We start from the raw sequence: 24,703 nt of genomic DNA, 5'->3' as shown, positions 1-24,703 counted from the left end.
TGCTCTGCCTTGGTGGGGCCACATTTAGAATACTGTGTTCCTAGTTCAAAAAAAGACAGGGATCTCCTAGCAGGACTTCAGGGAGGGCCACAAAGACGATAAAGGGCCTGGAGCATCTCCTGTATAAGGAAAGGCTGAGTAATAACCTGGGTCTGTTCAGCCTGGGAAAAGAAGATTGAGGGGGTATCTGTTTAATGTTTATAAGTATCTAAAGGGAGGTGGGAGTCACATGGATGATAGAGGAAAGAATTTTACTTCTTCTGGAAGTGGAACATCTATATGCTTCCCTTGCCACATAATAGGTTAAAGATAATATGATGTTAATTGCCTGTTGCTGTAATATGCTCTGTAATATTCTTGTGGTAAAGCCGATGTTTTTCTGGAATAGAGGCAAATAGTAGAAACTCAGAGCAAACATAATTCCCTGAACTGCCATAGACTCTGTGTGCCCTTGAGCAAGTTGTTTGGTCTCTGTGTGGCTCAATTTCTTATGAGTACAATTGAAATAAGGGCATCTCCCTATTGTTTTGGTATGCTGGGGTGAGAAGTGCATTAAAGACTGTAGACTTGCTGTCTGCAATGGTCAAGCCATATTAAGGTAGGTTTTCATCTTCAAAAACTGAATAAATAACCTGGTCAGAGGAGACCGGGATCTCCATACGGTATTTCAGCTGTCACTGAGCCTGCCTGTGCCAGCATGCTGCACTGCCTCTGTGTCACTGCTAATCAGCATTTCTCTCTGCGAAGGGATTTGCTGAAGGAGCCCCATTCACTCCACCTCAGACAATGCAGGTTGGCTAACATAGCTGGGAATGCTCAGCACTGTGAGCTTTGAGGTGATGCTAATTCCTCATCAGGGCTGGCAGCTGGAGGATTCTGCTGGTGCCATGGCATTAATGAAGGATGGTCAGGGCTTCTCTTCTGTCCTAGATCAGCCCACATCCGTGTAGTTCTCTGTGTATAGCATCTTGCATCAGATCTGTCCCATTAAATCAGTGGAATTATTTAAATAAATTACTTTTATTAATTTATTATATGAAAAATTTTAGAGCAAATTCCTTTGATGTGTGATATCCTAATCACACCCGCAGGGCATTAGCAGGCACAAGGCACATCTGAGTGTCTCTAATTCCCTAGTGGTGTGATTATATCTCATAATATTCACAACCCCCTGGAGCTTCTTTACTGGTATAAATAAATCAATTATTTAAGTCAAATACTTTGATCATTAGAAGCTGCCAGTGAGCGCTCAAATGCCTGAGCTGTGCGAGTCACCAGGAACGATCTTGCCTCTCAAAATGCTGAGCAGCCGCGCTGAGTGCTACCAGCACTTCATTTCAATCTGCTTTATAAATTAGATTAGAAGTCAGTTTCCAATACTTCATCCTGGATAGCAAGGAAGGGAGAACTTCGGAGAGGTGGAATTATGAGATACCGCTGCCAGCGGATCCTTTTATCATTTAACACTGCTGTCATAGGTTAAATATGAGCTACTGTTCATATTAACTAATAGCTATTATACAGAAAACTGACACAGGGACTCCAGCTAATGCACCGTGAACCTGATTCACACGCACTGCATCGTATTATTTGCACATATGGATGGAAAGGAGTTTTGAGTCACTTGGGATATGTGGCAAATTAGCATTTTATATCATATTAATGAAGTGCTAATTGCTCCTTGCAACCTTTTTTTGTGCAAATTGAATGGGTCCTATTTGCATTGTCATGTAACTGCCGTATTACCTTTCAGCACTTTCATAATGAAGAGGCAGCACAGAGTTCATCAAGGAAAAATATTAGCAATTGTGAGATAATTAGTTATGAAACTAATAATGCTTAAAGTTGAGCAGAAATATTGCAGTTGATTTTGGTTTAGCTTGGGAATAATTTTTTATTAACAGGTTTTATAGAATATCTTTCATGTTGCATACATTAAACTGAGAAGAGCTTTACAAACACAGCTCCCTGCTCAAGTGTTTTTTTCTTTTTTCCCTGAAAAAAAAAAAAAAAGTGGTTCATTGCTGGCCATTTATTTATTTCTAAAATGAATCACTTCTAAGAGACTGCAAAAGTGGGGGACAGGAAAATACACTGAATGTACAGGTGTCTGTGAGTCTAACCAAACAGCAGCAGTCTGTAAAACAATGTAATAAATGTCAAAGATGTTACAGGCTTAAAAATTATTTGTGGAATCTTGTTAACTGTCACAGATAAAACTAACCATCAGATTAAAATATAGCATGTGATATCATTTCAGTCAGGACAGGTATTTCTGGGGAGAGGGAAGAGGTGGAAAAAGCGAGGCAAGAAATTGAAAAATGATTTCATCCTAACTTAGGGATGTTTCCATGATTGCAGAGAAAGAATGATTAATTTCTGAAACCTCTGTGGGAAAGGCACCCAGACAACATGGCATAAATCTACATTAGAGGATTTAAGTGCCTTTGTCAAGCATGTAGCAAGCTGAAGTTTGGGTGGCACAGCCCCTTGCCAATCAGTTCAGCCACTGCACGCTCCAGCTGAAGGTGGTCTGACAGCTTTATTGCTGGTGGATGAGAGCGCTGCCATCGACTGGGAAATGGGCTGTAGGCTTACAGAAAGGTCTGTAAAATAAACGCCTTCTGATGTTTGTTTTTATTGAAAAAACAGCTCTTAATACAGATCGACTAGTATTTTCATTCTCTCTTTTCGCTATTTATGCCTACGCATTTATGTAATCATAGACCTATGCATTTATCAAAAACATAGCCTCAGCTTCAGAGCCAACTGAATCAAGAAACTGCATATAATACAGTCTGTCAGAGAATATATTCTCGAGTGACCGCAGAGGAGGGGAATTATGGCTTGCATCTCAAAGAGACATCCTGATTGCTCCCTCCAGCTGTACAAACAATTGCACAGGACCTTGTCCCAGGTAGGGATGAAGCAATGCAGCAAGTAGAGGCCTTCTTGCTGGCTTAAGAGTGTTTCCAAACAAGCACAAGCAGCTCAGCATATTTTTCAGACCCATAGTCTAGGTAGGAGTGTTTGTAAATAGCTTTGTTTTACACTGTGTGTGATCCTGGTTACCTGATGTGAAAAATGTGGATCATCTGGATTTCAGCTATATTCTGTCTACACAAGAGCCAAACCAGAAAAACTTGATTATGATGTGACTTGTATCTGATCCATTCTGAACCAAAGGAATCTTACAGGTGAGTTGGACACAACTGACTTTGTGACAGTATCTGCTTTTTTTCCTTTGCAATATGTTTTTCACTCCATCTATATTAAATTTGCTGAAGTCTCTATGGGGAAAAAATATATATATTTTTTCTCCTTAAAAATGTTTCATAGCTCTTGCTGTGGCATTCTGGGAGATTTCAGTAGATAGTTGTGGGAACACAAATATTATCTTATTGGTAAGTCCTGAATGCGTCCAAGTCGTACCTGGCAGCAGAGCACTGAAGACTGCTGTAAGTGTGTATCAGAGCTGAAACTTTAGTGGGTTTGTTAGTTATCACAGTAAATGTGGCCCCTGCAGGGAACTGTTTGCTGGATGTAAGATGATGAGGAGTTCCTGGGTGTGGACAGGAGAAAAGGCTGATGTGGCAACCTCAGGAATTTTATGGGTTTATGTTAAGCACACAGCTGTGGTAACATCAGGAGGTTATCAGGAGCCTGAGGAGATCCAAAAGCCACGTAGAGAGATAGAGGGATCAGCCGTACAAACATGCTTCCCTGCTGGCAGGTAGGCTGCACTATTTTGTCCCTCAGCTAGCCTGAACCAGCTCGAGAGAGGAGCTGAGCAGAAAAGGGAACTGTTGGTAAATGAGGAAGGCTGCTGCTTGCTTCACAACCACTTCCTGTGTTACAGGCTCAGCTCTTTTCCAGGCATTGCTGACAAGAATCCTTGCTGGGCTTTGGAGCTCTTTAGTTAAGAGTGTAGCTCAAGCTAGACAAAAGTCTTTTAATGTGCAATACGGTGTTTGGTGGCCTATGAGAAATCAACCTGGCTTCACAGTGATTCCTTGCATGAAAACCTGCCCCAGATTTCCTTGTCTGGCACAGCTGTTTGCTATTTCTACAGGAAAATGGGTCTCTGAGTATATTCTTGGAGGGGGAGGGAACAGCAAGTGGGGCCTGGAGATACCTTGGGATGGCGTGAAAGAGGCTTAATTGCTGCTGCTGAGATACAACTCTCTTTGTCTTAAAAAGAGCCAAAATAGGAACACTTCCTTCTACAGGCTGATGAGCAAGAGGCTTTTCAGACACCTAAAATTAGTAAAGAGAAAAATTAATAGTTTGGAGTCCAAAGCAAAGTTTGTATGACCTCGGAAAGGGAGGGAGAATGCAAGAGAGAGTCTTTAAGGGAATGAGAAGAATCCAAAAATATTGATTTCAATTTGTCATGGGAGAGAGCAGGAGAAACAAGCCATTGGAACAAGTTCTTGAAACTTCCCACTAGCTGGAATGTCTCACAGCAGAATGAAAACAAACAATCCTATAAGGTTTGCCTTCCCAGAAAAGATTAAGTCCAGTCCCTCTAGCCTTGCTCGCTGTCTCCGGGAGCATCTGGTCCTGTTTGAAACAGCAAAGAATGCGGAATTTGGGGTATATTAGTCTGCTAGTGATGGTTTGTGGGGGGAAAAAGGAAAAGGGAAAAACTGTAGAGGACATCTTGCTGCTCCAGTAGAAATGGGTAGAAGGAGAAAAAGGGGGAGAAGTGAGGAGTGCCATGCTTTGCTTAGAAGCCACCAGCAGCACCCTGTCTTTGCTGGGGTGCTGTGAGAGTCCCTGCCTTGGGCAGCCCTCTGCCTCTCCCTGAATGTGGAGTCCTCACTGCAGGTTTCCCACTGTGTCCTGAGCCTGGGAGCAAGCTGGAGGTGAAGAAGCTGCATTTTGAGCTGTTGTGTGTTTTGGGTAATTTGTGTGTCAGATCAATGTCCCGTGCAATTGGGCTTCTGGATTAGGAGCTCAAATAAATCCTGCATCATATGACTGAGCTCTCTGCTGACAAGGAAGGGTGCAGCCTGTGTCTTAGTTTTCTGCCCTCAATAGGCCAGGCAATAAGGAACTTCAGTGCTTAACTAGACTTTCTCATATTTAATACAAAGTCCAAGCAACATCACTGTTTTGACAACTTGACATCTTCAAGAATAACACAGGGCTGAAATAAGATGATAAATTGATATTTGAAAATGAAGATGAGTTAAAATCAATGCATCTTAAGGTGACCAGGCCATTAACGTGAGATGAACTTTCTTGTGACCTATAAGCATGCAAAGATTGACACCTATGCAGGATCAAAGGAGCTTATGAAAGGCTAAGGAGTACATGAGAGGAAATTGCAAATGTGTAGGTTGTCGATCTCGAGAGTGGCTTTTATTAGTTATTGTACATAATAACTATTGTGTCAGAAATGAAAGGGATTAACTCTCACCCAAGGTACTGCACCTGAGCAAATATTGTCTTGCCTGGGTGAAATGTGTGCCAACACAAAGAGGACCTGGTACGAAGCTACGTACTGCTTAAGTCTCACTTAAGTCTTCAAAATGAGGATTAAGCAGGATTTTAGTGGTGACTATATGGGCTAATTTCAACTCTTATTTACTATAGTGTGTGTTTCCAGGGCTTTTGGAGTAATGTAGAGTCTCACCAGAACACATCAAAGCAACTGGAAAGTACTTTCTCTGCAGGCTGACCACTTCCCAGATTTGGGAGTTTCTCATGTCACTGAACTGAAGCTCCAAAGGGCTTAGAGAGAAAGACAGAGAATCTAGCTGGATAAGTGGGCTTTAACAGCTGAATGTTTTGTCCTTTGCTGTGTTTTCTAATGGCTCAAATGCTTTGGTCTATGCGAGCAAGCAGGGGAATATTTTTGCTGAGGTCAGAAGCTTTTTTTCTTTCAGAAAATACTGTAAATATAGTACTGCAGTTTATAGTTTGTTATTGGAAGTGTGAATAGAAAACATTTGAAATTTCAGGATTGGAGTAGCAAGCACTTTCAGGCCAGAGGAAGAAAATCCTCAGGAGAGAGGAAATATTTTTCATGCTGAAACCTTAAGTCTAGATCTGCTTCCAGCAGATGACACCCACCTTTCAATCATACTCTTGCATCTGTACCCAGTTTGCACACCTCTTGCTAAATATTTTCCTGTTTGTGAAAGTATGGTGAAATGGTTTCACAAGAACACAGACCATTTGCTTGACAACCGTTCCCTTCTTTAATTGTCTGTCTTCAGCGATAAGGTGTGCCTCTGTAATGTGGACTCTAACCACCAGAGGGGAAAGAAATAGAATATAATGTTATTCACGGCCTGTCTTAGTTTTCTGGGAATCCTGTATTTATTATATCTGCCCTTCATCTTCCATGACATAGCGGGGAGGAAGAAATGAGGAACCTCACGGGGGTATTTCTGTAAAGCCCCTTCTGTCTGCTAGCCCTTCCCCACTTGCTGTGAGGATACCTTATTGAGATGCCCTTGTTTTTTCCATTATGTTCTGAAACATTAAGATCACCAGAAGGGTGTGAGAAGCTTGGGGACACTCTATAAAACTTTTCCTTCTGAGAGGATGTTTGAAACTGCTTTGAAAAATGTTTCTGAGGAGTTTGTAGCACCTGCTACCCCTCCTATAGTTTCCACATGATGAACATACTTCCCTTGGCTACAAAGCCAGCACTGAGTACTAAGCCCTTGTCTATGGCTGGCTTATTACAGTTATTGGTTAGTTTGAGGGATGATTTTACTTTTTTTTTTCCCCCTAGATTATTTCTGAAATGCTTTGTAACCCAAACGTGTTCTCATGTGTTTTTATTTATTTCATTTGTCCTGCATTCCCTTCTTCCCCTTCTCATACTTAATTTGGTCTTGCACATATAATTGTAAGCATTATATTTTTATGCTTTGTATTGATACCGTAGCTGTGTTCTGATCTGAAGCATTAGTGATCGGAAGCTGATTAATGATTGGAAATATCTAATATGTATACTGTCTTGGATTGAAGGAAAAAGTAAGATAAAATCACAGATCTTTCCCTATTGGCTTGTATGGTTCCCTACCTTCCTGGCAATCTGAGTAGAGCACAGAGCAAAAATTGTCCCTTCTGGTGAAGGGAAATCTAATTTACTAGGTATAAATAGTATTGCAATCAGCTTGTTTATGTCTAATGGCAATTATATGAAGTTGTTGGCTTCATATAATTGCTACTAGACAATGAAATAGAACGGATCCCATCCTAGTCCTGTGTGTCTTTGAACTCTGCATTTCATGAGTTACCTGTACAGTATCTAGTGATCACAGCATCAATTGCTTTTTCTCCATGGCCTTTGCTGGCAAAGAGTTGGTCTTGTGTTCTGCTCCTTGGAATAGTTGATAAACAGTAATAACAGTATTTAGAAGTGAGAATGATTTGCATGCCAGGATCCATACATACTTCTCTGACACTGACATATGAGGAGGCCATAGGTGGTGATGGATTACCCTGTCCTTCATTTAATATTTGCCCCGTGTAGGAACATTGAGAATCAGTTCACTGTCCTCAAAGGATTCCTTTGAGGATGTCAGTACTACTGTTGCCATTTTATAGATGAGGAAAAACAGTCAAATAACACAACCAGTGTTCCTCTAATATCTATCAGATGGCAATACATAGAATATAGGAATTCTGCGTTGCAGAACCTTGTAGCTACATGCTTCCCAAATTTTGCTAAGGGCTGCATTCTTCTTGATTTACATGCTAATCAGAAGGACCCCTGTCACTAGCTCCAGCTTAATTTCCAATTCCCTAATTCCCCAAATAAAAACAGTGCAACAACTTTTGTGTAATGTTTAAGAAGTAAGTTGAGGTGAGGGGAAGTCTCAGAGAAATCAGATCACAGGTGTTAAAACTTGCACCTGTGTGGCTGTGACTAAGCTGTGTGTACATACAGGGCGAGGCAAGAACCTTCTCTTGCTGGCACTGCATCCAGACGTATAGTCGGCAGTACAGGACAGACATGGACCTGTTGGAGCATGGAGGGCCACAAAAATGATCCAAGGGATGGAACACCTCTCCTATGAAGACAGGCTGAGAGAACTGGGGCTATTCAGCCTGGAGAAGAGAAGGCTCTGAGGTGACTTGAGAGCGGCCTTTCAGTATGTAAAGGGGAGCTGCAGGAAAGAAGAGGATGGACTTTTTAGCAGTTTGTGGTGACAGAACAAGGGGAAATAGCTTCAAGCTTAGAGAGGATAGATTTAGGTTGGTTGTACAGAAAAGGTCTTTTACAGTGAGGGTGGTAAGGCACTGGCACAGCTTGCCCAGAGATGTGGTGGATTCCCCATTGCTGGAGGCATTCAAAGTCAGGCTGGACAGGGCTTTGTGCAACCTGATATAGCTGTACGTATCCCTGTTGATTGCAGGGGAGTTAGTCTAGATGGCCTTTGAAGGTCCCTTCCATGTGTAAGGATTCCATGATTCTATTCTGGGTAGGTTTCTAGGGAGTCTTTCCTCTCAGTGGTCAACAACAAGTTTTGGAAAGCAGGATGGTTTTCCTTTGGTATGTTCTTTAAATGTAAAGGTAGAAGTAAAGGAATGTCCATTTCTTTATTATCAGTATGAAAAAATGTATTTAATTTTTTGTTCTGACCAACTTGTTCACATTTTGACAAAGAGCAGGAAAAGAGGGGGAGGAAAAAGGAGAGATGGAAAGAGAGAGGGTCAGAAGTTTTTTGTAGTATTATTTCTAGAAAAGCCATCACTGGTGAGCTTATTAGTAAGGCATTTTCAGTGGAAATACAGTATTTCTGCTGGACAAAATGCAAGAATGTTTTATCTCATGGAATTTCCCACTCAGAAATGGAACAGTTCTTACTGCTGCAGCTGCCTTGGGTCCTAATATGGATTTAGAAAGTAGCTCAAAATACCAATCAGGACCCAAAGACACAGCTGTTATGGTGGCTTTTCAAAACCTTAAAGGGACCAACAAATAAATGTCATGAGAAAACTATGCCATAAAAATTATCAGTTAAAAAATAGAAAGGATCCTACATTTTGCTGCTGCATTATTAGCCATTCATTTGGATTTCTCTAACAGCTGGGTCTGCCTAGAATATGCTATGAAATTTGTTCTGTTTCTTGCTTCATGTGCACTGAGCCCAAGCAAAGACTTTTTGTGAGGATGTCAGTGCTCCCAGAGACTGTAGCTTTCACCTTGATGCAGCATTGTGATGACAGTACTTTTGTTCATCCTTGTTTTGATGTTCTTTTGATGTAAAATGCATTTTCTGAATGAACAGCTTTGCCCTTTGTTTATAACTCAAACTGCTGAAGCCTATTTTCACTGACTTTTCACTTATGCAACATCTAAATGTGGAGTTTTTCTTTCAGAAGCATCTTCAGAGGGCTGTTGGATACCAGAATCTCACTTCTGGTTCAAGAAGTCAAGAATTCATGGACTGCTGCAGGAGAGGATTCTGAGGAAGTATCACAACATGCTTACCCTGATCTAGCCCATCGTTCAGTGCTGGAGGATACTGGGATGGATCTGTGGTCTCACCTGGTACAGTTCCATACACACAGTGTGTGTATGTCTTCATTCCTCATACCTTTTTTTGGACCTTGCTTACTGAATTTCTCATTATGGAACTCATAGTCACTTATGGGAAGGTAAACTTGTGCTAGTAGAAATCCCGGCCTGTATCTGTCTTAGTGAACTGGACAGTGCCAGGAGCAGTTGATGTTAGTGGCCTGTGGTGCTTCACTGTTAGCATTCTCCATAGCATGATGTTGCCTATGCCAGGCAGCAGTCTCACTGATAGGGCATGGGCAACAGCACGAGCCAGGGACCATTCCAAGCAGGCAGATATGGATGAGGAATGAGCAGAAGGAGAGAATTTAGCCATATGGACACGAGCTGTGCCATCCAACTCACGCTCAGGGGCAGGGAATTGGCGCTGGACTGTTTTGTTTTCTTTTCCAAGGCAGGCCTGTTGATTTCTGCACCACACTGCCAGGTCCTAAGACAGAACTCGTGTAAAGCTCTCTGCATACAGGAGGCAATGCTAATGACTGGCTCCCACTGCAAAATATGTCACAGAGAACTTCAAGAGGATTGTTTATGTCCCCAGAACCTTGAGCTGGAATAATGGTTCTAATTTATTTATGCACATTTTGACATCTTGTTATGTTTTATTCTGTAAAGCTAAATATGGTCTCAGAACCTTGGAGTTATTGCTACTAGGTAATACCAGAGAGGGATTTTATCTCCAGGCAGATCTTTTCCCCTTTGTACAGACTTCAAACCGCTGTTCTTACATCTGCATATCTGTTTTGAGAAAGGACAAGATTCAAAACCACTGTCCTTGTGTATCTGTTTGAGAAAGGACAGTGAAACTGAGGAAGGATGTGGCCTATCTGCATAACTGGGCAGGAACAGATTGACTTTGCATCAACAGTGAATGCTTGAATAACCAAGTGACCTTGGTGTGGGACCTGTCACACTCAGACAAGAGCTGTGGCCCTCTCTCCTATGAATACTTTCCTGCTCTCTAATGCAACTCAGTTTTCAGTTTAGATCTGCTAAATGTTACAGTTTAGGGTACCCCCTAAGAGGGTTTCACTCTCTTTTTCTCCATGAGGGTCTGAAAAGCAGTTGGACTCGTTCTGGTTTGAATGCATTTTATGGAAAGCAATTGTATAGTTTACATACATATAGTATCTCCTGTGTCTATTATAATGAGTTTACAGCTAATCAGGTTGTTCACAGAAGCATTGAATCATTTGGTAAATCAGTAGGATACAATTTTGGTAGATTGTATTGTGGTTTTGACCAAAGAACTGGCTGGTAGGAATACTGGTGATGAGAGATCTGTTTCTTTACTAGTATGCATGGGTCTGTTTGACTTTAGTATATTAGATATGTGAATATGATTCTAGGAGAGCATGTCAAGAAAGAAGAGACCAAATACGATTGCAAAGAAGCAATTATTTTGGGATTTGACAGTTTCTGTTCTATATCCTTGCATGTATCCTGTACTGTGTAAATGAAAACAAAAGAAAGCGCAACTGTAAAACCAAACCACCTCATGTTGGGTTCTTTAATGACTTTGAGTTTCTTTTTTGTTCTCTACAGCAATGCTATTAAAAAAGTAATGTTGGGAAATATTCCCAAGCACTGCATTGTCTACATTTAAAGTGTTAGATGAGTCCATGACTGGATTTTGGCCAAGCCCAAGTAGGATTCTCCCAAATAATTTGTGGGCATTATTCAAGGATTAGCTCCAACCAGGACCCCATTTTGAATAACTACATGACCACCTTGTTTTGGAGGCTAAGAGGTTTAAATAGTGTAGACAGGGATTGTCTACAACGGGCAGCTGTAATCCCCCAGTACAGTCCCAATTTTCTAGTACAGATGTAGATAGTGCAAAGGTCTGTACCATATATGTTTGGAAATAGCTGAAGCAGGGAAGAAGAAAAAAAGTATGTTTAGCTTAATCCAGGATGTAGAGGGATGACAGAAATCACATTAACACAGGCTCTTAATTCCTTGCTGAATATCTTCTATTGGCTCTAAGCAGTAGTAGCACAAGAAAAATAACATTCATGACGGGCCAGCGTGGATCCCTGGAGTCTCAGTAGGGACTGCTGAGAGATGAAGCTGTAAATATGTCATGATAGACTGAAAATAAATAGGTACCACTCTAGGGGGGAGCTCAGTACATAAGCGTTGTCTAATGTTCCCTAACCTGAGTGACAGTCTGTGGGACAGACTGATCATTGCTTTTGGGCTTCAGTTCTATTTTTATGGATTATTTTTAAAAAACTTTTTTTTAATTAAAAAAACAACTTTCTCATACCCATTTCTCCAACAACAGAATTTCCTGAACAAAGCTTGGTCACGTGGAGAACACTAGTTACTGCTTCAGATACAGTGGGAGGCTGTTACTCTGCTGCTGATTCAGAAGCACTGATAAGAATGATTAGGTTACTATTCATTTATTAACTCCTCAGACAAAGGTTTGGCTAGGTTTATAGTCTAAGAATGAGAGCTACTGCCACACTAGCATTTGTGTTCAGTCATTCACCACCAAATTCTAGTGGTAATGATTTGACTTTTTCACTCTTGTCCTTAGAGACTGCTGTTGATGAGCCGAGTCGAAGACAATTGATGGCTCTGGTAGAGCAAACAGAAAGATTTGCATGAATGTGAAGAGTTAAACTGAATTCTGTCCTCTTTTTTTGTTGTTCCTTGGTATCAGGATTTGTTCTCAGATTGCGTTTATCTCATAGGGATGTTGTTCTCCAGGTTGATCAGAATGGCACTCTCATTTAGTTCTGTAATCGATGTGATAGTTACCTGCTCATAACAGCAACTTCCTGATAAACAGTGTGAAAATCATGAGTGTTAGTCAGTGACTTACAGCTTTTTATATAGTCAAATGCAGCTGAAAATGTTGACATAAGAATTTGGGTCAAGTCTTGACTATAATCTTATCTCAGAACTGCCTAAGAGTACTGCATGCATCCTATTTGTGAGAAGGCAGAAATATGTCCTGTTTCCCAAAACGACTGCTCTTCCTGTTAGCACTGACAGAACTTAAAGGTCATCGAAGATATTAACCACTGGAAATCAGATGTAAGATCAGTATACCATCAGTACAGGCTTTTCCTAGTCTTAGCTTGAAGTCTATTTTCAGAAATGACTAGTTGTGATACCTAGTGCAGCTTGCACAGCCTATCTGGCCTTAGGGCTTTGCCTTGAATTCTGTTTCTTCTTATAAAACACATGTAGCTGTGTCCTCTTCTCAGGCAGTGAACACTGGCAGCAAGAAGTCGCTGTGCAGTTCCTGCCAGCAGGTGTTTCATCGTAGTTAGCTGGTATAGGGCTTTTTGATACACTACCATGATTTCTTTTTTTTTTTTTTTTCAGTCTGTGAATTCATGTGAAAATGAATTATGAAGCTGAGGCCTGGCTTGCATTACAAAGTTGTGTTCTAAATCATTTTTTTTTTCTGTAATCAGTTGGGGCCTGTGGGTGTTAGAAAGGCCAACTACTGAACGATTTCCCATTTTCATACACTGTGGGAAGGAGTTCTCATCGTTATACCCCTGCTTCAGAGAGATTCACTCTGCAGGACTGTGAGGTGGTTGCCTTTCTGGCAAATAAGAAAGCATATCATGGCAAACTTAAAAACTTATTTTTTTTTTTCTATCTCTTCAGTTCATTTTGCTTTCCTGTCAAAACCCAGTTTCTGTGCCCTGAGGTACCAGTATATATCTCCAGAATGTCATCTATTCTTTATTAGCTCTTTGAAACCAAGCACACACTGTACATAAGATACCATGCTTCAGCTAACAAGAGTATCTGGCTAGGTAAAAATAAGCTGCTGGCTGAAGACTCTACACTCCATACCGCAAGGGTACGTGGATATACAGAGCTACAGCCTGGAGTAACTTTTTGAATTTTGCGGTGTATAAGCATTTGTGAAAAAGGAGATTGTGAATTTGTATGACCTTTATAACGAGTTGGCACAAGGCTGTATAGTTTACTTTGGGCTGTATTTTGCTAGCTTTTGCACATATGGAATAGCATCTTCTTCTGCAATAATCTCACCTATATAATGGTGTCAGAATCTGGCCTACCAGCTGGAGTGAGCTATTTCACACTGTATCTGCTATTGCTTCCTTTTCATCTGTTGAGATAGAGTGCTTTGCTGTGTATCCTGTTATCCCATGGCTCTCTTTTTGGAGTTACGTTCACACATCTTGATTCCATCTGTACTCTGGAAGAGGCCCGTTAGGTGGAAGATGTATCTGTCAAACACATGTAGATTCTGGACAGCAACCCTTTACGGGTCACGCCTTGAAACATTACTAATTTGATTTCAAAGGGAGCTATTACAAAATGTCTTTTGTGTTGTTAGGCCTCAGGAGAAGGACCTCAGTAGGACACAGCGAAATGCTGCATTTGCTATAGCCATGGAGCCCCTTGTTGGAACAGATATAAGAATCAGTTGTGTCTTTGTCTTCTAGCTCGGCACCTCTTCAGGAGAAGTCCCCTGATGAGAGAGGGAGACGGCTGAATGTGTGTTAAAGGGGCCAGGAGACAGAAACTTAGTGATCCACAGCATTCATCTGATGCTGTCCAAAGCTGTCGAGCAACCTCAGGAAATGAGTGGAAATTTGACTCTTGTTTGGCTATCTTGGGTCCTGAAATTGGGGCAGAGGGGGCAAGAGGGTTGACGTATACATCTGTGCGCTCTGTGGCAGTGCTTTGAACCTCTGTGTTGTAGCCTGTGGTTTCTTACGATGCAGTCATGTGCATTTTTAAGACCAAGAATTAGACACCTTTGTGCTTAAAGTTAAGCATGACCGTGACTCACTTAGCTGTCACTCTTACAGATGTGAGAACCATATGGATGGGGAGAAGTAACCTAGACCAAAAACGCAAGTTGAGGGATTGCAAGACAGGAGACCAAATGCTGAAAAAGCGTCTGACAAAAGTGAATAATTGGCCAAAGTTTCCACTTCTGTTTGGTCAGATTTTCAACACAAATTAATCCATTGTCTCAAAGTAGTGGTTTCCCTCTTGGTAAACTGTAGATTTACCCCCCCTTCCCTCTACCCCACACCCAGTTACTTCACTGTTTGCAATTAGCTGCATTTGCTTGTAGGCTGCACGATCTGTGAGCACATTAGAGCCACGGTAGTAGTCTGACTGGCATTCATAAACAGGCAGCACTTGGGACTTACTAATACACTAACTCAGTGCAGAAGTGTGCCAAAATAAAGGTCATTTTAATTTCATGTTATGTCACGCAGTTTTGAAGTGACATGTGTTTAACGAGTTTTCTCCAGTTAATGAATGATAGCAAGTATTACACTAATAGGCTTTGATGATATGCCCACAAAAAAAAAAAAGGCAATATCTTTCCAAAAACATTAAACTGACATTTTACCAGAGGAAAAAAAAAAAACCAAAAAACAGCAACACAACAGAACAAAGATTCAAACTCCTGCCCCCAAGCTTCCGTAATGACAAAAATTAGGCTTTTTGGCCCTCTCCTGATGACAGTTTGCAGAAGTTTCACAGTAATTTATTTATAGTGTGCCCATCACTTGAAACATTGAGGCTGATCTCGTGATAGGGATAGGAGAGCATGAAGGGAGCAATTTGAGCTTGTCACAAACACTATCTCTATCACAAACCTCATGACAGGAGCATTAAAAGAGTGAAAAAATGTTTCCTAGGCGTATGTTGTACCCCATGATTATGAGCAGAAAGGTGTGGAATAGTTTCTGTCTTCTCATATAGCAATGTCTGCTCGTCTTATCCCTAAGCCCAGTACCCAAACTGGTTGTTCCCTGTCATCTTTCTGTCAGGCTGCAGACTCAAATGTGCACAAACACAGGAGGCGCCATCTGAGCCACTTCTGTGCTGTGTGGGTGATGGAGCACTGGCACAGGCTGCCCAAAGAGAATCAAAGAATTGTTTGAGTTGGCAGGGACCTTTAAAGGCCATCTAGTCCAGCTGATGTAGCAGTGGAGAGCTTATGGGTGAGAATCAAGGGGCAAGCTGGTAAAGGTGACACTGTTGTGGATGTGTACTACAGGCCCCCTGATCAGGATGAGGAGGTTGATGAGGCCTTCCATAAGCAACTGGATGTAGCGTCACGTTCCCAGGCACTGGTGCTTATGGAGGACTTCAGTTATCCAGATATTTGCTGGACGACCAACATGGCCAGGCACGCACAGTCCAGGCGGTTCTTGCAGTGCGTTGAAGACAACTTTCTGATGCAGGTGGTGGAGGAACCGACGCGGGGAGGGGTGTTACTGGACCTTATTCTCACCAACAGGGATGGACTTGTTAAGGAAGTAAAGGTTGGGGGCAGCTTGGGCTATAGTGATCATGAGATGGTGGAGTTCAAGATCCTGAGTGGAAGAAGCAAAGCAATAAGTAGGATTGCTACCCTGGACTTTAGGAGAGCCAACTTCGATCTCTTCCGGGACCTACTTGGAGCTATCCTGTGGGCTCGGGTGTTAGAAGGTAAGGGGGCCTCTGAGAGCTGGTCAGCATTTAAACAGCTCTTCTTCCAAGCTCAGGATCGGTGCGTTCCTGTGAGCAAGAAATCGGGAAAAGGTGGCAGGAGACCTGTGCGGATGAGCAAGGAGCTCATGTGCAAGCTCAAAGGAAAGAAGGTCCATGAAATGTGGAAAAAGGGTCGCTTGGGAAGAATATAGGAATGTAGTCAGGACCTGCAGGGATGCAAAGAGGAAGGCTAAAGCCCGCCTGGAATAGAATCTGGCTAAAGTGATAAAGGATAATAAAAAAGGCTTCTTCAAGTATGTTAACAGCAAAAGGAAAACTAGAGAGAATGTGGACCCCTTACTAAGTGAGGGGGTGGGTTCTGGTAACGGGGGATGCTGAGAAGGCAGAGATACTGAATGCCTTCTTTACTTCTGTCTTCAGTGAAAAGGCTCTCCCGCAGGAATCCCACATCCTGGAGGTTAGGGAGAGGGTCTGGGGAATGGGAGACTTCCCTTTAGTCAGGAAAGAGGACGTGCGTGGGCGCCTAGGCAGTACTAAGGTCCACAAGTCCATGGGACCTGATGGGGTGCATCCACGTGTGCTGAGGGAGCTGGCGGAGGTCATTGCCGAACCGCTCTCCATCGTTTTTGAGAGGTCTTGGATAACAGGGGAGGTCCCTGAAGACTGGAGGATAGCCAATGTCACTCCGGTCTTCAAAAAGGGCAAGAAGGAAGATCCGGGTAATTATAGGCCTGTCAGCCTCACCTCTGTCCCTGGAAAGGTGATGGAACAGCTTGTGCTGGATACCATCTCCAGACAACTGGGAGAAAAGGAGGTTATCAGGAGTAGTCAGCATGGGTTCACCAAGGGGAGGTCGTGCTCGACCAACCTGGTGGCCTTCTATGATGCTGTCACATGCTGGGTGGATGGGGGAAGAGCGGTAGATGTAGTCTACCTTGATTTTAGAAAGGCATTTGATACTGTCTCCCACGACATCCTTATAACAAAGCTGAGGAAGTGTGGGATAGACGAGTGGACAGTGAGGTGGGTTGAGAACTGACTGACTGGCAGAGCGCAGAGGGTCATCGGTGGTGGTGCAGAGTCTGGCTGGAGACCTGTAACCAGTGGTGTCCCCCAGGGGTCTGTGCTGGGTCTGGTCTTGTTCAACATCTTCATCAATGACCTTGATGAGGGGATAGTGGCCACCCTCAGCAAGTTTGCTGATGATACGAAGTTGGGAGGATTGGCTGACACGCCTGAAGGCTGTGCTGCCATTCAGCGAGACCTGGACAGGCTGGAGAGCTGGGCAGTAAGAAACCAGATGAGGTTCAACAAAAGCAAGTGTAGGGTCTTACACCTAGGGAGGAATAATTGCATGCACCAATACAGGCTGGGGGATGAGCTGCTGGAGAGGAGCTCTGCAGAGAGGGACCTGGGCGTCCTGATGGACGACAGGTTGGCCATGAGCCAGCAGTGTGCCCTCGTGGCCAAAAAGGCCAATGGCATTCTGGGGTGCATTAAAAAGAGCGTGTCCAGCAGGTTCAGGGAGGTGATCCTCCCCCTCTACTCTGCCCTGGTAAGGCCTCATCTGGAGTACTGTGTCCAGTTCTGGGCTCCCCAGTACAAAAAAGACAGGGATCTCTTGGAAAGAGTCCAGCGGAGGGCCACAAAGATGGTGAAGGGCCTGGAGCATCTCCCCTATGAAGAAAGGCTAAGTGAACTGGGTCTGTTTAGCCTTGAGAAAAGACGACTGAGAGGGGACCTGATCCAGGTTTATAAATATCTGAGGTGTGGCGGCCATAGTGGTGAGGCCAGTCTCTTTTCAGTGGTACGTGGAGACAGGACGAGGGGAAACGGACATAAGCTGCAGCACAGGAAGTTTTGCACGAATGTGCGTAAGAACTTCTTCACGGTGAGGGTGATGGAGCACTGGAACAGGCTGCCCAGGGAGGTTGTGGAGTCTCCTTCTCTGGAGATATTCAAGTCTCGCCTGGACGCCTACCTGTGCGACCTGGTGTAGGGAACCTGCTTTGGCAGGGGGGTTGGACTCGATGATCTCTAGAGGTCCCTTCCAACCCCTACAATTCTGTGATTCTGTGATTCCCTGCAATGAACAGGGACACCTACAGAAAGATCAGATTGCCCAGAGCCCTGTCCAGCCTGACCCTGAGTGTCTCTTCCTTGGAGATCTCCAAAAGCTGCCTGGACCTGCTGCTGGGCACCCTTGGCTTAGGCTGTAATCATAAAGCAAGGCAGCCAGTCATTGTAATTAATTTCTTTTGGAGGTGCTTTTTTTTTTTCCGGAATTTTTACTGCTGGTTTTGTATGGCAGTCTGTCTTAAGCCCACAAACTGCGGAAAGACTGCAGTACTGCGTATGGGTACTGAATCTGCCTGAGTTGTTTAGCTGATCAATTGCTTTTTGGGTCGGTGAGTGTATGAGTTTATTTGACAGAGCACAGATAAATCTATATAGGTAATAACAATAATTTAGTAAGTAGAAAGACATGCTGTACTTTGTCTTAAACAAAATGAAATTTAATAATACAGCCATTCAGTACAACTGCAAATTGTTCTTAGAACTAGCTTTGCCATGTTTTACTACGAGTCAACATTCATGCCAAATACAATGTGACATGCATGTTTTTCTAGTATATGGGTGTGAGCAGTTGCAGGAGCTTCCATGGTTATAAATTTGCCTTATAAACTATTTTAACAGATCTTGAAGTGTTACTGGTCATATCAAATTCAATGCTAGAAGATAAACAAAATGGTTTCAGGAATATTGATGATGCTGCGCTAGTTATTAAACATAGCTTAGTGCATTCGTAGTAATAGGAACCTGAAGTTGTTATCTTTTGAATGCATATGTCATGCAACTGCAAAATCTCATAACACCACAAAATACTGTGTCTTTGCTACTCTTTGACTGATACAATGCTCCACAGAGTAGAAATTCTCTTCTGAGCTGAGATAGCAGGATAACAGTACTCTTCTATTCCTTTCTCATAGATTTCGGTAGAGCTGCACATGCATCATGTCACTGGTTTTAATTGGCTCTGTTATCTGTCAGAGAGAGTTATTCTTCAGCCCCTTTCACATTCAAGGTACGTGCTGCTGTCACGGTGTCCCTGCTCTGGCAGCTGTGGGCCATCAGCCCTCGGCACCGTGAGACATGCGGGAGCTGCAGCAGGGCTGATGGCAGGGTGTTAGAGCTGAGCGCCAGCCTGGTGCTATGGGCCTGGGGGAAGCAGCCCTGGGGCCACAGGACTGAAAGCAAGGTGGGCTGCACATGTACAGCAGTGCTGTGCCGTCAGACCACCATGCCTGTGAAACAAGAGAATTGTGTGCAGTCTACAGGCCTTTCCTGTCTTGCATTTTATCCCAAGACATACCTCCCTTTAAAAAGACATTAGAAAGGACTCTAGCATTTCTCTAGGTAGGGCTTATTTCCTAGTAGGAGAGCCATTTCCAGACTGCATGCAAATTGGTGGAAAGAAGAGACACACTTCTGTAAACTTGGAGCATGTGGAATGTGAGAGGAGTGTGTTCTGTAAGTGATGCGCTTATTTGAATGAGTGATCATGCTCAAACAATGCATCTTAATTGTTTTCTTTTCTTTAGGATAATTTTGCAGTCCAAGAAAAAATAATATAAACTTCATAAAAACAGTCTCCAAAAGTTATTGGTGTAGTGTAAAATTTTAGATGAAAATATATGCAGGCAATTGCTCAAAAATCAAACTTAGTGCTTCCATAATAACCACGGCTTTGCCAAGATTCAATTTGCATTGCGTTCTCAGGGATCCTATGGTATATGAATGAGTTACCAGACTAATCGTAGGGAGTTCTTACACATACTTGCCTGTAAAAATATCAATTACTGATGGAGGAAAAAAAAAAGTGTAAATTTTCTCTAAAGATACTTTTGACCTATGCAATTAGATAGATCTTCTATAACACTGACACATTATTTTACAAGTTAATAATTATTTTTTTAGAACGCCAGCAATTTCTGCTGGCACAAAATCCCTACTGTCCTCTGGGTAGATACTTTCTTTATTAGTATTCCTTTTAAATTTTAAGATGCTGCAAGCTGTCCCTGGCACAGATGTATATCTCCTGGTGCAACTTCTGTGCTGGTCAGATAAAAGGCAGTGCACAGTCATTTTGGGCATCTAACAATGAGAATAATTGTGGCAATAGTGCACATTAATATATAAAAAAAAGTAATTAAAAATTAAAAAAGTAATTAAAAGTAAAGAAAGTAATTCGGGCGTTTTGGAGTGCTGGAGGTGTTTTTGTTATGCAGACTCAGTTTTGATTCATTGTAAGAGGAAAAGACACTACTTAGCATTCAAGGAGGGATGAACAAGATGAAAGTTGTGTTTGGGATGGGCACTTGTCACTACCGAAAATATCTGTGGAGTCTCCAGGGAGTCTATTCAACTCTGCCACATCTATGTTAAAAGGAAACAACATCAGTTGGACTGAAGAGCTTGGATGGGTTTCAGAAAGCCACTTCAGTGTGACTTACTGTTTTATCAGTTTTAAGGACTGTGGTTCCCTTTTCAGACAGGATAGGATATGAAAAATAAATAAACCATTCCTGTATCCAGGATGAAGAAAAACAGTGGATGAGGAGGAGCCTGGAAGAGCATAGCTGAAATGTGGTAGGTTTGATTGCGTGTAATGGCACAAAGCTGCTGTGTTGGCATTGCAGACCAACTCTCTACTGCCTTGCCCTGTGGGGCACACAGAGGCTGTAAAAGTCTGCTCAGAGTGAACAAGTGGAACTGTCTTTACGCAGGTTTAAATAGCCAGTATGTGAAACAGCAAAGAGCCAGACCCAGGTATGGGATCTCTGCAAATACTCAGCAGGCTCTGTTTGAAATGCAGGAGGTTTCCTTGCCCACTCTAAACCAGATCTGCATCCCACTCAGCAGCTGTTCCACTTAATTGTTCTGTAGTTTTCTTGGCCAAAATCTTCTGTGTGTCTGAAAGAGCACCTTTAAGATAAACTATGAAACTGATTTTTAAGATGTCTTATTTGCCCTTGGCAGAAAAATTCTTGCCTGGGAGACTGTCACGAAATGAAAGCTGTGGATCAGGCTTGGTCATGCTGCTTTTACCTTTACCCCCAGTGACTACACTATAGCTTGAATTGATCACAACAAGTGAATTGAAGCCGTTAGTTCATTTAATTGTCAGTTCTGTGTCTGTCCGCTGAGTCAGTCAATGATTTTTCTGAAGTGACTGCTACTACATCACAGAGCTGCTCTCATGGCCATTGGACGTGTATTGATGGTGCTAATGGAGTCACTGAGCCAAGCTCACATCTAGCAGTGTCATAGCTCTCCAGATATTGATTGTGATGGCATTTTGTTCTGCAGCAGAGTCCTGAAAGCCCAAGCTGCAGCAGAATCCAATGTATTAGCTAGTTGATAGGATGACATAGCTTTAGGGCTGAAGAGGCTTCATGTAATTTGAAAGAAGACAATAAAATGCAAAAACAATGGTTCTGATGGTGATATAGGATACACAGGCTAGATTTATAGTTATTGAGATTCAGAGTATCTTGCAGTAACTTCGAAATAGTGACTGTAGTATTGATTTTTTTAAATATTGAATTTAATAATCATATTTCAATTAAAAAGAACTTAATGAAACTTGCTGGCTGCTCTGAACCTAGCCACTATAGATAATTAATTTTCAATGGTTTGGGTGATAGAAAAGTTTAGATGAATGTTTGAAAGAAGGACAGCAACAATCTCACACATTAGTCTAGGGAAAATTTCCATTTGTCCTGAATGCTAACCTGATCCTTGTAGACCATCTTGTAGAAAACAAACTCTTAGGTCACTAGTCCACCTCACTCTGAAGATTGGATTTCTCTTAGCTGTATTCTACCTAGAAATGTGTCTTCATGTTATGCTAAAAGCTAACATTAATTTCCCTCTATTTTGCCTCCTTTCAGTATGCTATGCTGCTGTAAATAATCACTGTCTCTTGGATGTTTGCAGTGTACTGGTGTTTGGAGACTCACCACTTCTGGTCGTTGACAACTTCAGCTCAATCTGAGAGAGTAACCTGGAGGAGAAAAGCTGTGTATTCTGTTACTGACCCTTTGAGAAATACATTACCCTTCTCTGTCAACTTTGCATCTAAGGAAAATTATTTTTTGCTATAGGCTCTTTCATTCAAGATTGATCTTTTTCTGTCAGATGGCTACCTAAAAACTGTCTTTAAGACCTCTTGTGGAAGCAGACTGATCGTTTCTATCAAGAAAACACATGCAACTAGATGAGATTGTTGTAACATCTGAGAATAACTAATTTCTTGTTCAGTTGAGACATTTGGTTATTATTTGCATTGGCAATCTTTTTCATTGGTTCTAAGAATTCTTCTAGAAAACAGGGTTCTGTGTACAAACTAAGACCTTCAGATTTCTGGAGGGAAGCCAGCGATGGTACCTGCTGTTGCAGAAGCAATTTGGGATAATGACAAGTGGTTTGCAACCACTCAACCCAACCAGAGAAATGTGGCTGGGATGCGCTGGGGAGAATTAGCACAGTTTTGTACATATTTTTACAAACTACTGAGATCAACTGCAGGATCATGAACAAGAATCAATTCTTTCTCTGAATGAAAAAGAATAACAACAACAAAAAAGTATCCAACTGAGCACCAGTGGAAGAACACTTCACTAATGATAATATTAGGCGATAAGCCTATTGAAATGTTAAGAGCAAGTCCTGTTTGCCCCCTGCTTACCGTGCTGGAGCAAGACTTTTACTGGGAACGCATAGTGCAGCGTTAAAATTTGAAGCTCTTAAGAAAGCAACAGCTTTCTTCTTCTTTTTTTTTTTTTTTTTTTTACTTTAAAAATAGTTTTGCAAGTAGTATTTGCAGAACTCTTTAACAAATTATCTAAAAAATAGTACTTTATTATTGTACCTAGGAAACATGTATGTATGTTACAGTACTTGCACAGAATGTTAATGAGAATATCTGACTCCCACAAATCAGGATTACATTGTATGTACAAGGACTGATAATGTGAATAAATGTTTTCAGGATCAGATTGCACTCTGTTTTAACATTTCTTGAAGTTAATTGTTCTTCCAGCTCACAGTTTACTGCCAGGAAAGTCCTCCATATTGATCATTATTGCATATTAATGGCTCTATCAAGTATTTATTTTGCAAGATTCTGGGCTGAATTTTTTTATTGATGTCTCTCAGGAGTGAACAAACTTCAGGAGAAGTGGAAATAGCCACTCCTCCTTTGCAAGGTCTGAATATTTGAATGTATTTTCAGTATATCAGATCTGTTACAGGAGCATTTGAGGCCAGTATTTGGATTCCAGTAACGTGATGGATTGAAAGACTTTTTGTGATATAATGCGAACTTAGAAGCCAGCTGGCTGGATCATGTCCAAAATGCTAACGTGGGGAATCGCAGAGGGACAGCTTTCCAGTAGTGTAGTTAGTGGGCTTCAGTGCTCTCCGTGAAGAAGTCAAAACAGCGTATGCGAACCAAACTGCACATTTCCACTACTACAGTTGTTTGTGCAAATTGACATAAATTTAGCAGTCCTCTTTAGATTGGTTGTGTCAGTATCCAAGAAGTGCCCAGATGAGTTGATCACTGTTCCAGATATAACTTATAGTTTCTGTATTGTGTTATAAACAAAACCATTGACTGAAACACATCTATTCATTTAAAGGCAAAGAGAAATCTTGCACATTTGCTAACATTTAAATTAAGCTTCAAGGTTAACCAAAATAACTATTTTGAAGGAAAAGCAGACTTTACACATTCAACTAAAAATCTCTTTTTTTACATAGCATAAAATATTTATTTGTTGCAGGTTTATTCTTGATTGGACTTTGTATAAAGACATTACCTTCAAGAAGAAACATTGGAATTTTAGATTTTTCTTGAAACCAGCATATAAGGATATGTTGTATGTTGTGACTACACTGCCTCCTACACAGATGAGATAAAAAGGAGTTGAAGTACTACTGGACCAAACCCTCAACAAAAGTCTTTGATATTTGTTTTTGGATGTTGTGGATGTGAAACTGCTTCAGAATGGAGTTCATAATCCTGGACCTCTTTTCGTGGGAGAGTAAATACATGAAAGTACTAAATAAAACTAATCAGAATGGAGTGCTTGTAACAATCCATGGAGTCACATCCTTTGCAAGGTTACTTTGTGGTAGCACAAGGATAGGCAGAGAGTCTTAATTTAACCTTAAGTTAAAGTTAAAGTATAGCCAAGGCATTTGCACATTTGCACTCTGCTGCAGTTAAATATATTGGTGAAACTAGCTTGTCAATCAAAGATAGCTCCAAAGTGGGAGGAGGTTCATGTAGGGATTTTGCTGGCTTGTCTTGCCGTAAGATAAAATATCAGATGGACAATATTTTCAGAATTACTCTCTCCTCATAGCTCTAATTTGGGTTACAAATCAATGAAATCTAAACCTCAGGTGAAAAATATTGACATTAAAAATGGTTATTTGCTTCTCAGTAAGTCATTTATTTATTTTATGCTTAGAAGAAAATCTGGTTTTGAACTGCTGTAAAATTAGAGTCGTTATTTAGAACGTGAATCCATTGTGGTTTTTTTTTTTAAGCCTATTGGAATCACTAATTTTTACACATCAGACACTGTAAGTCCAAAATAGGTTCTAAAAATTAGA

General features: G+C 41.6%; 1 long non-coding RNA gene across 1 annotated transcript; it reads left to right on the top strand.

Moving 5' to 3' along the window:
* Positions 1-3,125: 3,125 nt before the first annotated feature.
* Positions 3,126-24,480, top strand: LOC146545087 (uncharacterized). Its single transcript, XR_014881599.1, has 3 exons — positions 3,126-3,197; positions 9,352-9,523; positions 22,016-24,480. It is a non-coding gene; the product is annotated as an uncharacterized LOC146545087 (long non-coding RNA).
* Positions 24,481-24,703: the final 223 nt, after the last annotated feature.

This window comes from Meleagris gallopavo, chromosome 2 (genome assembly GCF_905368555.1).
Source record: "Meleagris gallopavo chromosome 2, MGAL_WU_HG_1.1, whole genome shotgun sequence".
Taxonomy (NCBI): Eukaryota; Metazoa; Chordata; class Aves; order Galliformes; family Phasianidae; genus Meleagris; species Meleagris gallopavo.
The sequence above is the reverse complement of the archived record's forward strand: the minus strand, read 5'-3'. Positions and strand labels throughout refer to the sequence as shown.